The sequence below is a fragment of the Papaver somniferum genome, chromosome 8 (genome assembly GCF_003573695.1).
Source record: "Papaver somniferum cultivar HN1 chromosome 8, ASM357369v1, whole genome shotgun sequence".
NCBI classification, from domain to species: domain Eukaryota; kingdom Viridiplantae; phylum Streptophyta; class Magnoliopsida; order Ranunculales; family Papaveraceae; genus Papaver; species Papaver somniferum.
In genome coordinates this window covers 33,567,936-33,581,782 of record NC_039365.1, presented here as the reverse complement: position 1 = coordinate 33,581,782, position 13,847 = coordinate 33,567,936, and the positions used below count along the sequence as shown (strand labels likewise).

Here is a 13,847-nt window from a genome sequence, read left to right as displayed (position 1 = left end):
CCATGACTATTGTGAGAAGATGATTTCCAGTAACTCTTGCAGTAGTAGGTGTAGGATGATTACCAGAAGTATTAGAAGAACTACCATGAGAATGTTGAGAATTTGCAAATTTTCGCACAAAAAATGCAGAATTAGTGGGATCTACAACTTGAGGAGAGTAAGATTCATGATCTTGATCTTTAATTAAGCCATTGCTCATGGTGAATTAAACGAGCTCTAAGTTCAGAAAAGACAAGAGGAGTTTCACGATTCTGAATAATAATAACAAAATGAGCAAACTCTCTTCCTAAACCAGATAATGTATACATTACCAAATCTTCATCAGTAACAGGTTCACCAATTTCAGCCAAAGAATCAGAGATAGACTTGATTTGTCGAAGAAACTCAAAGATAGAGCTGTTACCTCTCTTGATTGTATGGAGCTGAGACCTCAATTGAGATTTTCTTGCAAAAAAATGTTGAGTAAAGATTCTTGAAAGATGATCCCATTTTTCTTTAGCAGTAATCTTTCCAAGCAATTCAGAAGCAAGACAAGGTGAAACTGTGGCATTGATGCAAGAACTTACAAATTGATCCATCGATCGCTATTCAAGAAACTGCGGATAAAGTGTTTGAAGATTGTTCTGCACCAAAAATTGAGGCGGTTGAGATATAGATCCATCTACAAGACCATATAAGTTGGTGCTAATCAAGATCGATGAAAGTTGATCTCTCCAAACCAGAAAATTTGATCCATCTAATTTTTTTAAAACAAAATTTGAGATGTTCTGAAATGGAAGTTGTGGACAACGAAAAAGATATTGATATGGTGGTGGTTGTGGTGAATTTGGTTGTGGTTGTGACCGATTCATCAATGGAGAACCAGTAAGAGGTGGAAAAACAGAAGAATTTAGATTAGGAATGAGATTTTTGATGTTGTTGTTGTTATTGGTGTGTGAATTTGATTGATTTGCAGCGGAAGAAGATGAATTGTTGGTGGTTGTAGGCATGATTGCTCAACAACTAGATTGTAAAGGATCGAGTTAAGCAGATTTTGATGTTGGAAGTTGAAATTCCACTCTTGGTATCTGATACCATACGGGAACTGTGATAAATTGTATTGATTCAGTTAACTTTACAAAGAGAAATGAAGGAGATACTTATAGTATCTAGTTACAGAAGAAAAGTAAAGTTCAGAAGAAAGAAACAAAAACAGTTACAATGAGCTGTAAAGATACATCAATGAGCTGCTAAGATACACATGTCATAAGTACATTGGTTGACTGTGTAGGATGATGAGCTGTATATGCTGACTGTGTAGGATGATGAGTTGTATATGCTGACTGTGTCTTGTAGATGATGACTGTCTCTTACAGTTTGTAAGAATTTTTTTCATGTTGTACTAGTGTTTCTCCCATGCTTTGCACGGGCCTAAATCCATCTTCCCAATGTAAGACATATAGTGAGTGCCAAAAGGAGTGAGTAAGGCCGATACCCCGTGTCTGAAATTTCAATATTTTCTTCGTGGATTTTTTTTTGCGAGTTAGACAGGCGATTAGTACAATTAGCCGGTGAGCCAAAAATGAAAGCAAGGCCGGTGCAAAGAAATGTTAGAGTTGGAATCAAAACAAACTTCGAGCCATCGTGTAGTTAAACCTATCCAAGATTAGACCAACCCCAGTCCAGGGATAACAATGATCTGCAGTTGATTCCTCATGGATGAGATGATCGTCTATAGAGCAACCACACTCTTTTACGCTAAGACTATGGAAATATGACTGGGCGACTACATATAACTGTAGGCAGTTTTTACTTTGTAAATCATGAGGTGTTCATCGATCATCATCCGACAACAAAGGAAGCGTATAAGGCATGAGGATATGTCAAGTGGCCCGTATTAGATAGGTTGTAGAAAAGGCATCTCTAGTTCCAGCCTCTACAATTTTAAGAGACTATACGCGTTAGAAAATAGTCCAGGTAGAAATTTATATGACATATAAGATAGGTGACTTAATGAAGCGGGGAAGTGTAGAAAAAAGTTAAGAAATTGCTTACATCTGAGCACAACCCTATGGTGCACCATCCTTTTTTTTAATCAAAACTTTTAACTCATCTCGCCTCGTTCTTCTTGATCGCAGCTCCACATTCAGGATTATAGTTACAATAGAATGAGAGCAGCGAGAATCATAACAAAAGTTCAAATAAAAGTGACACTAAATTACAGAAGCGTACCACCTTGTACTAATTGTAGGTAACAGTAGGATGAGAACATCCAGATTTTTCTTTACTCTTCAAGCGCAAACCGTGCAAGTACTCTGGTATAAGGTTTTCATCCATGCTGGATACTGGTATACCCTTAAATTCTGCAAATAACAAAGCAAAAAGTAATCAATATTTTGTTTCATAGGAGCAATGGATTTTCTGTAAAGTTGAGTAAATTTCGGTGTGTACTTGATAGGATGGACCCTTGCAAAAACCTATCCAATGTTAACCTTGGTACAATATGACACGCATTCTATTGCAATTTATGTTTCGATTTTTCTCTTACCCTATCAACACTATCACCAGCTAACCATAGGAGATAGCTAGCGGCTATAGTTGGCTCGATGATGATTCTTGCTACTCTTTATCTTGCAATCACACCAACATCCTTAGTAAAATGTCTCTGAGCGTCATTAAGTTTGAAATGGAACAAAGGAACTTACAATCATAAATATTTAGCTTAAGTTCCAATAATAAGAACTCCAGAGCGAATTTGGAACTGAATTAAATGTTTTTAATCCCACAAAAGCTAAAGAACTTTCAAGTAGGCACTACCAATGGCAAAGATTTGCCACAAGCTTGTCCATTACCCTCGACCATCCCATTCCCATCGTTGAATTACACTTTATCCATTCACCTCATACGTTTATATTCATGATGGCTCAGCTGCCTAAAAATTGTATTACGCGTAGCAAAGAAAGATATGTACTACATGTGGTAACCAAATAAGAAATGTATAATAGTTTGTTTACCTCGCATTTACGATCACCATCTCCCTCATGGAAAGATTTCCTATTTGCCACGCAGTACTGGACCTTGGTGAGCTTGTTTAACTACATAACATCTTTAGGATGCATGATTATGTAGTTTCCATATGGTGTTGCAGTAGTGAATCTCACAATTATTGGACAACATTTCTTTTAGTAGAAGAGGTTCAAAGTTCAAACCTATGCATGCCTGCTATTGGTACTTTAGCCTGCATTTGATTATTCTGTGGTACACACAGCGATTACTTTAGCATGGTTAATCAAAAAATAGTGGGAGTCCGTAAATAATAGCATTTAGACATTGCAGTACATACCTTTCATCCATCAAGTGCATATGCATATCATATACTTCATTTCCCCCGTGGCATGCATATAGTGGCACAGTTTTACTTCATGGATCTCAGAACTATAGCTCTATATGTAAACATACAACACTTGAAAGTTAAGGAGACAATAACATCATTATTGAATATCTAAGATTAAAACCGATCAAGAAGAAAAAAAGAATCTATGATTAATACTGAAACTTTGAAACATAAAACACTTGCTTGTGTGTCAGAAATTTATGTTGCATGCAACTCATTATAAGCAATTGTAGACAGTGATTTCAATCTTGTGGTTCCCTTTATATAATCGTGGTGATGATTAGGCAATTTCACTAATTGAGTTATCTTATAATTTCACAATAAAAGCATCTGAAATAATCAATACCCACACGTATGTGTGGAAAAGTGAAAAGGAATATACCAGATGATACTGCTGAAGCAGTGTTAACCTTTAAGAAATCTTTAGAAGGCAAGGGAAACATTACTTTCTTGAGAAGTGTTCATCCTAACTACAACATTCTCGCCTAAGATTTTGTAAAAGTTGTTGGGGAAACACAAACGCAGCTATAAACAGAAGATGAGGTGGATCGCCAAACACCGACCAATCATCCTCTACCGATGCTTCAGGAAAAATACCACCACCAACACAAAGGCGGGCGTCTTTAGTCGACCCTGAATGATCAACAAATTATCTTTTCCACTTTGAAATGTTTCAAGATATCATCCGCAAGGGAATGTATCTGGATTAACCCGCTAAAGAGGTTCTTCTTCCATATCCATGACTTAATTAAACCGCTGTCTGTCGAAAATAATAAAATACAACATCATAATATTAACCATAACCAAACAGTATCAAAGAAAAAAAGAATAAGCAAATAAAAAATATTCAAATAATCAAACACATACTACTTGGAGTTGAGTTTATTTACCTTAAAGTGATCGATTCTCTGAAGCCTCCAAAAAACAAAACAAAAAACAAAAAAAAAATGAACACTGATATAACAAACCCTTTGAGATTTATGTTTACTCGCAGAAAAAAAAACAGGAAAAAGAATGATCTTATTAGGGTTTTAAGAGAAAAAAGAGTAGAGAGGCGGAAAGACGCTATCAGATTAGGTTTTTGTATGATTTTTGGGAAGGTACTCATCACTTACCCAAAAACGTGTGCAACCAAAAACACCGAAAAGATCTCAAAACCCAAAATTGCTATTGCTCTATATTATTTCAAGTGGGGCCGGAAGCTCTAAAATTCGAGGTTTGTTCAGCTTTCAACCACAGCTCTCTAATTTGGACTCAAATTATATATACAATAATAAGAGATATGCATTAACGCATACCAAAAATATTTGTCAAGTGTAACTAACAAAAATGTATTCAAATTGTGAAGTATATAGAAGTTTGTGTTAAAATTCATATTGCACATTTCGAATGGTAAAACGCAGAAACAAATCGTCAAGGTATTTTGTGATGGAGAAAAATGTTACTGGCCCAGCCGCCCAGGTAAACTCATTTGGAACTCTAGACTTGAGAGTGGCTACAAGGGACTGTGTAAGGAAGGGTGTGACAAATGGCCTATAATGTAGACTGGTTTGTGAAAATACAAGTCATGTTTTCATTCATTGCATGAAAACAACTGAAATAGTTATTGCATTAATTAGATTTTACTACAGTGTAAATGAAAAATGGTTACAGTAAGAATTACTTAAGAGGTGAACAAGAAAACCGATGTTCATAAATCCTCGACATTAATAGGTGTAAATGAAGAGTATAACAGTTTCACCATATCTTGAACACTATATAAGTACTTCCCAGTAGTGCACTATAGTATAACAATAGTAGCAAGAAAGATAAACAGTAAAAATGAAGAGTTTGAGCTTTCAAGAGATGTTGGCTAAGAAGGTAAAACAGTTTTCCATTCTGGTACTACTGATTGTCGCATCAGCTGTTACAATGGGCATAGCTGAATCCCAATCTCTAGCTCCCACCCAACTGGATACAGTTGGGATTCCTGAGTTGTTTCCACCAATATTGCCAGGTCCATACAATCCGGATATCGGAAAATGTTGGTCAGCTCTTGTTGATATTGAAGGTTGCAAAGCTGAGATCTTGAATTTCCTATTTACATTTCAGCTCCGACTAGGTCCGGCATGTTGCAAAGCTATTATTGACCTCAGTGAGACTTGCTTGCCGGCCGTTTTCTCATATGATTGGGGATGGGGAATCGGAATACCTTTCAATCCTGCTTACCCAAATGTAATCAAGGGCTATTGTGCATCCATAACTGGAGGAAAACAATCGCCACCATCCCCTTTTGCAGTTCATATGTCTCCATCGCCACCACCATCGCCACAGGCTCATCGAGGAGCACCCATACCTGCGCCAGTTGAATCAAGTCCTTAACTGAAACTTTATTCAGTTGACATGCAGAGGAATTGATGTTTCTCTATCCCAAGAGGAACCTACCTTCACGGATGAACCCTTCGCCTAGAAGCTCCAAACCACGCACAAACAAATAATTGCTTGGCACTTTTTAAGTTGGATATTTTATGTAGACGACTTTTGCCTGATGAGTCAATGAAAAATATTTTGAAGGTCTATCTGATTGAATCCTTACTCTGCTTAGCTTCTTACAAATCAACAAAAAATTTAATTCATTATGCGAATGAATGTTTCCTGGAACAAGAGTGCAAAAATTAAAAATGGGCAACCAATCTTGGCTCAATTATCTTTGCACTTCTCCAGCTGACAATTTCCAGTTTCATGGCTGACCTTTAAGGCACTGGCTTGTTTTTAATAGCAAAAATGTTTCATCAGTATATTACTAATCGAGTCGATTGTGTTTAACAATCAATTCCTGGTCTATGCTTTTTTTAGCTAAGTTTTGCTCCGGATAAGTCCAATCAAAATTAAGTTGATAATACAGTTAAACAAAAGCGTTGAATATATTGACAAGTTACACAAGTACAATAATGTCCCTTATGTGGTAGAAAGTACGGTTATGCGTTCTTGATTCTTCAAACCCAACAATATAATTTTATGATCACGTCCTTATCCTTTCATCTCGATTAAACTAATGATTTAGACCTTAATTATCATGTTTTGATCTTTTGTGCAAACACTCACAGTGTCATTTATTTTTATTTTTAGATTCAGTATAGCTGTGATATTCTGTTAAAATATTTTACAATGTGACCATTGGGTTTGGATTCTGAGTTTTTTCTAGCACGTTTATCGAGGAAGACGGAATTTGAGCTTGTTGAGACTTTCTCTTAAGAGATCGGACCAAAGGATGAAAGCTCAAACTTCTCTTTCTTTGAAGAACTTGGCATTTCCTAAGATTTCAAGTCATCCTCCACTTTTTTGCCAGGCACGGAGTTGTTTGAGGACAATTGAGCGTGTGGTGTCAATTCTTCCCCGTTGCCTAGGTCTCCATGGACACCATTTTGCTTCTGTGCTCCCACTTGACGAGCATAAGCTACACTTCTGCAAAATCCATCCACATTCTTGTCCATTAGAACCATTTTTAGAAACCAAACTTTACAAATACAGTTCAATGAGAAGAAGACTAGCTTGGCTACACGACAGGGTCCAATGTTGTATATAGTAAACGACACACATAGAAAAGTGGGACAAGTGCATGCTATGCACCTCTGGGGCATATACTTATGCAGAGTTCCACTCTATCTGATGATCACAACCCAGCAAGCGCTACAGCCCTTCCAATGCCCAAGAATGATTTGTCATCAAAAGGAACAGCTTAATTCGTCTAGTTAAGAATGTATTGAACAGGATTTGATTCAGCATTCAAATGTGAGTACATATTGGATATATTTGGTACTGGAGAACTTATTACTGGGTGTGTAAAGCAAGCTACATACCTTTTGTACTGTGGATCTGTAAGATCCAACACAAAAAGAGAAGATTTAAACAGATTTTGAAATCGAGGATCAGTGTAGTCAGCTGCTTTTGCTGGCTTCATGTTCCTTTTCTGTATCTTCAAGCTGCTTTTCCTTGCGATTACTTTTACCCCCCTTACTGAATTTAATTGAAGATTCGTCAATGAAAAGGTCATCCTGTTCGCCACCACTCTCATCCTCTGACGAGTGCTCAGAAGCGTTCTTTCTTGCCTTCTTTTTCTCGCTCTTCTTTCTAAGATATTGATTCTACACTGTTTCGGAGTCCTTGTCCTTTTTCTTCTCAAGAATGCGCTTACTTAAGTCTTCTAATCCAGTATTGAAAGTAACCTCCATATCCTTGTTCCCATCCTCATCATCATCTCCTCCATCTGAACCCTCATCACCCCTCTCAAATAGAACCCGATACTTCTCTGCTTTAGTAATCATTTCTTTGGATTGGTCATCCTGAGCGACGATCTCATCTTCATCATCATCATCATCATCATCGCTTACATCAGAAGCTAAATACGCATTCATCTACGATTCAGCAAGCTATAAAAGTGATAGCACTTGTCAGCATAGCTTTAGGAATAAATATATAGCTAATGCTAGGGAAATTTTAAAATGGGACTTTAGTTAAGCATCTCAATCTTGTCCCGTGCAGAATTTAAATTTTCAGATTATCATGAAATGACTAGTCCATAATTATACATGGACCAGAAACCCACAAGGCGACCTTAATCATTAAATTACACAAACTAGTTTAATACCTCGAATCTCTTGTAAAATTCAAAGTTACTGAACCAAACCAAATCACTTCAGTAATAGGACCATAACAATATTCACCAACCTGGTCAGCATTGAAAGTTCGTTTCGGGGCCTTAATACGTTGTGGCTCATCTTCGTCCCACGTAAGTTCAAGGTTGCTATGCTGCAGTGCACGAGTTTGAAAATCTATACATTCATAGTCTGTAGGTGCCTGAAGTAATATTCTACCAGTGGAATGACTAACACATCAACTGAAAAGTTATCTAGTCTTAGAAGTGAAACACCGTAATAGCAGAATATTTCAGAAGCATGTACATGTAACACTGTTCCGCTTCATAAGTTAGTCCAAAAAAAAAATGTCAAAGAATAGTACCTCTGTGGCGATGTCCCTGGGGGGATGCTTAAATTCCATAGAATCAAGTATAAACCGCAGATCCAACACATTAGATGTTTTTTTGAATTCAATACCATCACAATTTTTGTACAGGTAATCTGCCGTATTGCTCGAATCACACTCCACAACCACATATACCTGAAATTAAACATACACAATAACTTGATATATCGAACTTGTTCAAATGATTGTAGAAAGCATATAATGATATCCAGAAATACAATGCAGTAAGGCCAAAGAAAGCTCGTTAAGAAGCTGGAAGCATTATGACGTGCCTACTAGTAGAAGTAGTATCAACACCAAGAATGCAGAACATAAACTAACTTTACCATCATCGTAGTGATTGGCTTTTCCAAATTAAGAAACAGCTACGATTATAATATTAACTCCAGGATATATACAAAAACAAAACTGAAAGTAATAACATAGAAATAGGCGCCTTTTGCAGTTAAGAGATTACCTGAGGCGACTTTTCTCATAAGTACGCGACTTTTCTTCGTCAATTTCATGATCATCATCGTCGTCGTCATCATCACTCTTCCCTTTGCCATCGTCAAATAAACCAACGGGACCCTTCACTGCTTCCTCTTCCATACGCTTAAGCCCAAACTCAGATGGATACACAGCAATAGACACAATTTTTCCACTTTTAGGAAGAAAGGAACTCATCACTACAAATAGATCAGAAGCCTATACAACATCACAACATTCAGATATGGAACTAAACTAAAGTATTAAAAATCGTGCAACAAATAGAAACACAGCATATCTCAAAAATCATGGTTAAGTAATGGCAATTTTGAATTCTGACCATGAGCATACTTAACATGTATCCTCTGGAAGTTCTGTAATCTTTCATTTAAGAGAAGTTCCCCACATGAAAAGCAAGTGGAAAACTGATTATATAATATTGGATATAAAACTAAGAAGTAAAGAATTGCCAACAATTTACTCAGTCGGTTTCATCATCTGCAGACATATATTCATCAACAGATTTATTTCGGTTTTTCAATATCTTGCCGCCAAAAGATTTGATAGGTTTTTTTAATGGCTTTTCGCACTTTCTCTGCCTGTTGTAACTGCAACCCCTTCTCTGACAGTTTCCGTTTTCTCTTCATGGATGCAGTAGTTGCACCTGTATCATCTGCAACTAAATTACCTAATGCTGCAATAAACAAACTGTAGATTACAATGTGTTTCTACCCACAAAATGATAATATCTAGATAAAGTTGTAAGTTAGCTACCATCCACTGGACTTGAATCAAGGTTTACTCCATGCCCATCCTGACCAGCCTCATCAGAGAGTGGAGAACCAGAGTGATTGCTATCGATCATTTTCGATGAACTCCCAACATACTTGTTTTGGAGATCAAGAACGTCAGGAGAAGGCACTGCTGGTTAGAAACACAGCTCTTCCTGTGACATATCAGAATCACTTAAAGCTGACTCCTTCTCCATGGTCAGGATATCAACGTCTTCATCTTCGTTCAGACCTGAATGTTTCACCTACATCACCACTTCTCATAATCAAACAACGAACAAAAAATAAGAAAGAATAAGCCCAAATCTAAAGTTTCAGCTGGCCAAAATCGATATTTATAACCTTTCAGTTTCAGGCATCAAATCAAATTTATCTTCCCGCTCAACATATTCTTCATTTTCCTCTAGCTCTTTGAAGTCGGGAGCAAATGCACTCCAGTTCTCAGTATAGTCTTTCGCCCAAATATAGACCAACCCAGATATAGAAACTGAGACCACAATGGGGTTCACTGGATGCCATGCTAGATCTGTCAATGCTTCTTTAGGACCTTCTAAAATCTTCACAAGATGTCCAGCCCTATCCCAGATATATATCTTATGCTCTCCTTTATTACCAGAAGCCCCAACTACCCACTCACCATCGCCACTGAAACAAGGTGCTTTCCAATGTATCCTATTTATTGAATCCTGAAACTCCCGAGAAAGTGCTAGGCATTTAGATCCTACTGCCTTCAATTTCTCAACACCCTGAAGATCATCGAAGCTAGTACGTAATTCGTCAAGGGCTTTAACTCCATCTTTTTGAGAAAGATGATTCTCATAAACCCAAATGGTGCGATCATTTGAGTTTGTAAGAAGATACATCGCATTCCTACTAAATGAAATACTCTTGATAACAGCAACACCTGAATTGACGACAACTCTGTATAATTCAACTTTCTTGTAATCAATAATTAGTATTTCACCTTTGGAGTTCCCTACATAAATTAGATCTCCGTACTTGTAAAAGCAAACAGATGTTGGGGTTAAAGGAGCAGATCCATCTGAAAACTTGTTGCGGGAGGAAACAGCACCACTATCCAAATCAGATAGTGACACTGGTAGCACTGTAGTGTTTCCAGTGTTTAGTTCAACAAGGAGTGGAGCAGAAGAGAGAGGGCATGCTAGGCAGGCGGATGGTGTGTGAGATCCAGGATGCAGATGAGCCTGAAGTGTAGTCTGCTGCACAGTTATGCGCGTTACTTTCTCTCCATTGACAACATTCCAAAGTGTTAAGGATTTGTCAATGGCTGCTACAAGTACGTCATGACCATACTTTGACCAGCAAATGCTTGTGACAGGAGTTTTACACTCTGAGTCTTTAAGTTTCTTGGCTATTCCCCTTGTCTCAAAATCCCAAATAATGCAGCTTCCATCTGAGCACCCAGCTGAAGAAACAATAAGAAAACATCTACTAGTCAAAAAAGGAAGAGAACGACAACAACAACATGAATGCAGAGAAGTGATTGCGCTGACTGCATAATTCCACTCCCAACAGAACTAGTCTAGGTTTTAAAGTTTACAATAAGAGTAGACTTAAAAGATGAACTATATATAATTCCTTACCAGCGAGAAGAGTTCCCCTACGGTTAAATGCAATACATTTCATAACCCCGTGTTCCAAAAACTCCTCAATGACTTCAGGAAAATCTCCCTGTAAAGGATCTTCACAAACCCCCCCCACAAAAACAAATCATGCAAATTAGTAATCAATTTGAAAAGCATAAGTAAGAGAAACTGTCAAATATTGATAGAAATTACCGATTATTGAAACGTTCATGATTATCTGAGCTGAGTAGGGCTGTCAACGGTACTTATCGGAACGGATAGTGGCTATCCCGTATCTGTCCTTGGTCAGTTGATCTTATCACACATCTATGATCTCCCCCAATTCTTTTCTTCTATTTCTATTACGTGTTCTATCTTTTATCCCCTCCTAATATAAACATACCTGCATACGATGAAATAAGTTAGTTTGCAGTAAACAAAAGACATATAAGAAGGTGTAGTCTACACTCTTAACAAGGATGCAGTAAAATTAGCAAAGGCAATTTTGAACTTCAAAAATAGGAAGAAGACATTAAAGATTATATAGCAAAACTTGTGTGCAGACTACATTTCCAAGCTTTTGTGAATTATGCACTCAACATTTTCCATCTCCTTCACAAATAAAAAGGAAAGATCAAACTGCACTTGGATTTTGCAGAAACATTTACATTTTGCAACAGAACAAAATGAACATCCAAAAAGTATTCATCATCAGTCTAAAGAAAACATGCAAAACATCACTTTCCTAATCTAGTAAACACAATGCCGTAAGAGATTTCAACTGAGTAGAGAATATTCAAAGAAGAAAAAGTGTAATGTTTCAGGTTTTTTTGTCTTCTTTATATAAGAGAATACTCTATTGAACAGTAGAAAATGCAATGGATTGAACAAAAGGAAGTCAATTATGACTTAAAGAGTTATGCTTCAACTACAACATGTATAAGTTCTCAGAGCATATAGATTTGTGAAGTGAAGTAAACGAGTGTTTCTCATTTGTCAGTTAAATTCACCAACATTGTTCCAGTAAAGCTTAAGGAGGATGGAACTTTCATAATACCAATTTGATTCCATTCCACTGACTACTGATAGTATGTGGATGAAACAACATTCCTATTGAATGCAAGATAGTTGATTTATTACATGTTCTTAATCTTATGTTCATTCAATGCCCACATCTGATGATGCGTAAAATATTTAGAAGTGCAATTGGCTTCACAAGTACTCGGGATATCTGGTGCATTTGAAGAAAAGAAAATTGCTCAAAAGTTTTCTGCAAATAAATCTCTCCTTCAACGACTCAACAAAGAAAAATTAACAAGTATGATCGATGAAATCAAAAGGTAGAATGTGCATGCTAGTTTACTGACACACATGACATATTCATTGTTGAAAAGAGAAAAATCATCTTTTGAACCTAAACAAATGAGCTTACCAAATTCACATAGTATTAGGGATAAACAAAATTTACCTTAAACCAAACTCTTAGATTGAAGCAGTTGATCTTGATTTCTTGTTTTGCCTCAATTAAACTTCTGAATCATCACTTCAAACCCTAACTATAAATTTTTATTTTCAATCACCTTCAGAACCCAAAAAAAATTCCCAATGCCCTCCCTCCACTGATCTCACTTCGTTCTCTAATTTAGTTTAAAACATAGATTGATAATCCTCAAATCACCAAACCCAATCCTTAATTTCTTCTTGTTTATCACTAATTCCTCGTCTTCCAGACTTCCACCGAAACTTTACTCTTCCCTCGTTTTGAGTTCAGACTTCAGAGCATTTAGGCTATTGCCCAGACTCTAGAGCCTCTCACATTGATAAGGCCTATTCCCATGGGTATGGCACAAAAAAAAATGTTGTTTGGCATACCGGGTGGCATGGCAAATGAGTTGTGCCACTATGGAAAAATTATTGAGCGACGGAGTTTCTGTCGATCGGTATTATGAATAACGCCAACGGCTAGTTCTTTATTGCTATAAATAGGTAATTTTCAAACCCAAATATTTACTCCGAAATTTTTTACACAATCTTTTTCTTCTGAAATTCTCTTTTTCTTAATCTAAATTTCTTTATTTCTCTCTTTCTAAATCAAATTTATTTTTTTGAAATTTCCCAAATGTCACAATTTCAAATCCAACTTTATTCGGTAACACAACTTGATTTTTCGGGAGTAGCGCTTGAAGGTGCCGTTAACAAGATATGTGATAAGTATAAAGAATTAAGTAAGAAGCAAAGAAGTCTCCAAATTTTGGATATCAACCAAGTCAAAACCGCAACTAAGAAAAGGCAAAGAAAAGTTCAAGGCAAGGAAACTCAAGGCAAAACAAATTTGAAGCCAAAGAAGAAGATAAACAAAGGAGAATCCGTTCATGAGCGCATTGATTGGAAATTTGATGAAATGAAGAAGATTAACAAGATGAAAAACATTGTCCCAAATTTTTATTTTTAAAGTGTATATTTCAAAATTTTCTTGTCTAGTTTTATGCCTTGTAAAAAATGACTATTTAATGATTATATCGAAATTCAATGAAAATTAAGCTTAATTCTATTCTTAATCCGATCTTACATTTTAATTAGAGATACATTTAAACAATTATTAAAACA

General features: G+C 36.5%; 2 pseudogenes; both read right to left on the bottom strand.

The window, feature by feature from the left end:
• Window positions 1-6,269: 6,269 nt before the first annotated feature.
• Window positions 6,270-9,251, bottom strand: LOC113305376 (annotated as a pseudogene).
• LOC113304875 lies at window positions 9,230-13,016 on the bottom strand (annotated as a pseudogene).
• Between the last annotated feature and the right edge of the window lie 831 nt (window positions 13,017-13,847).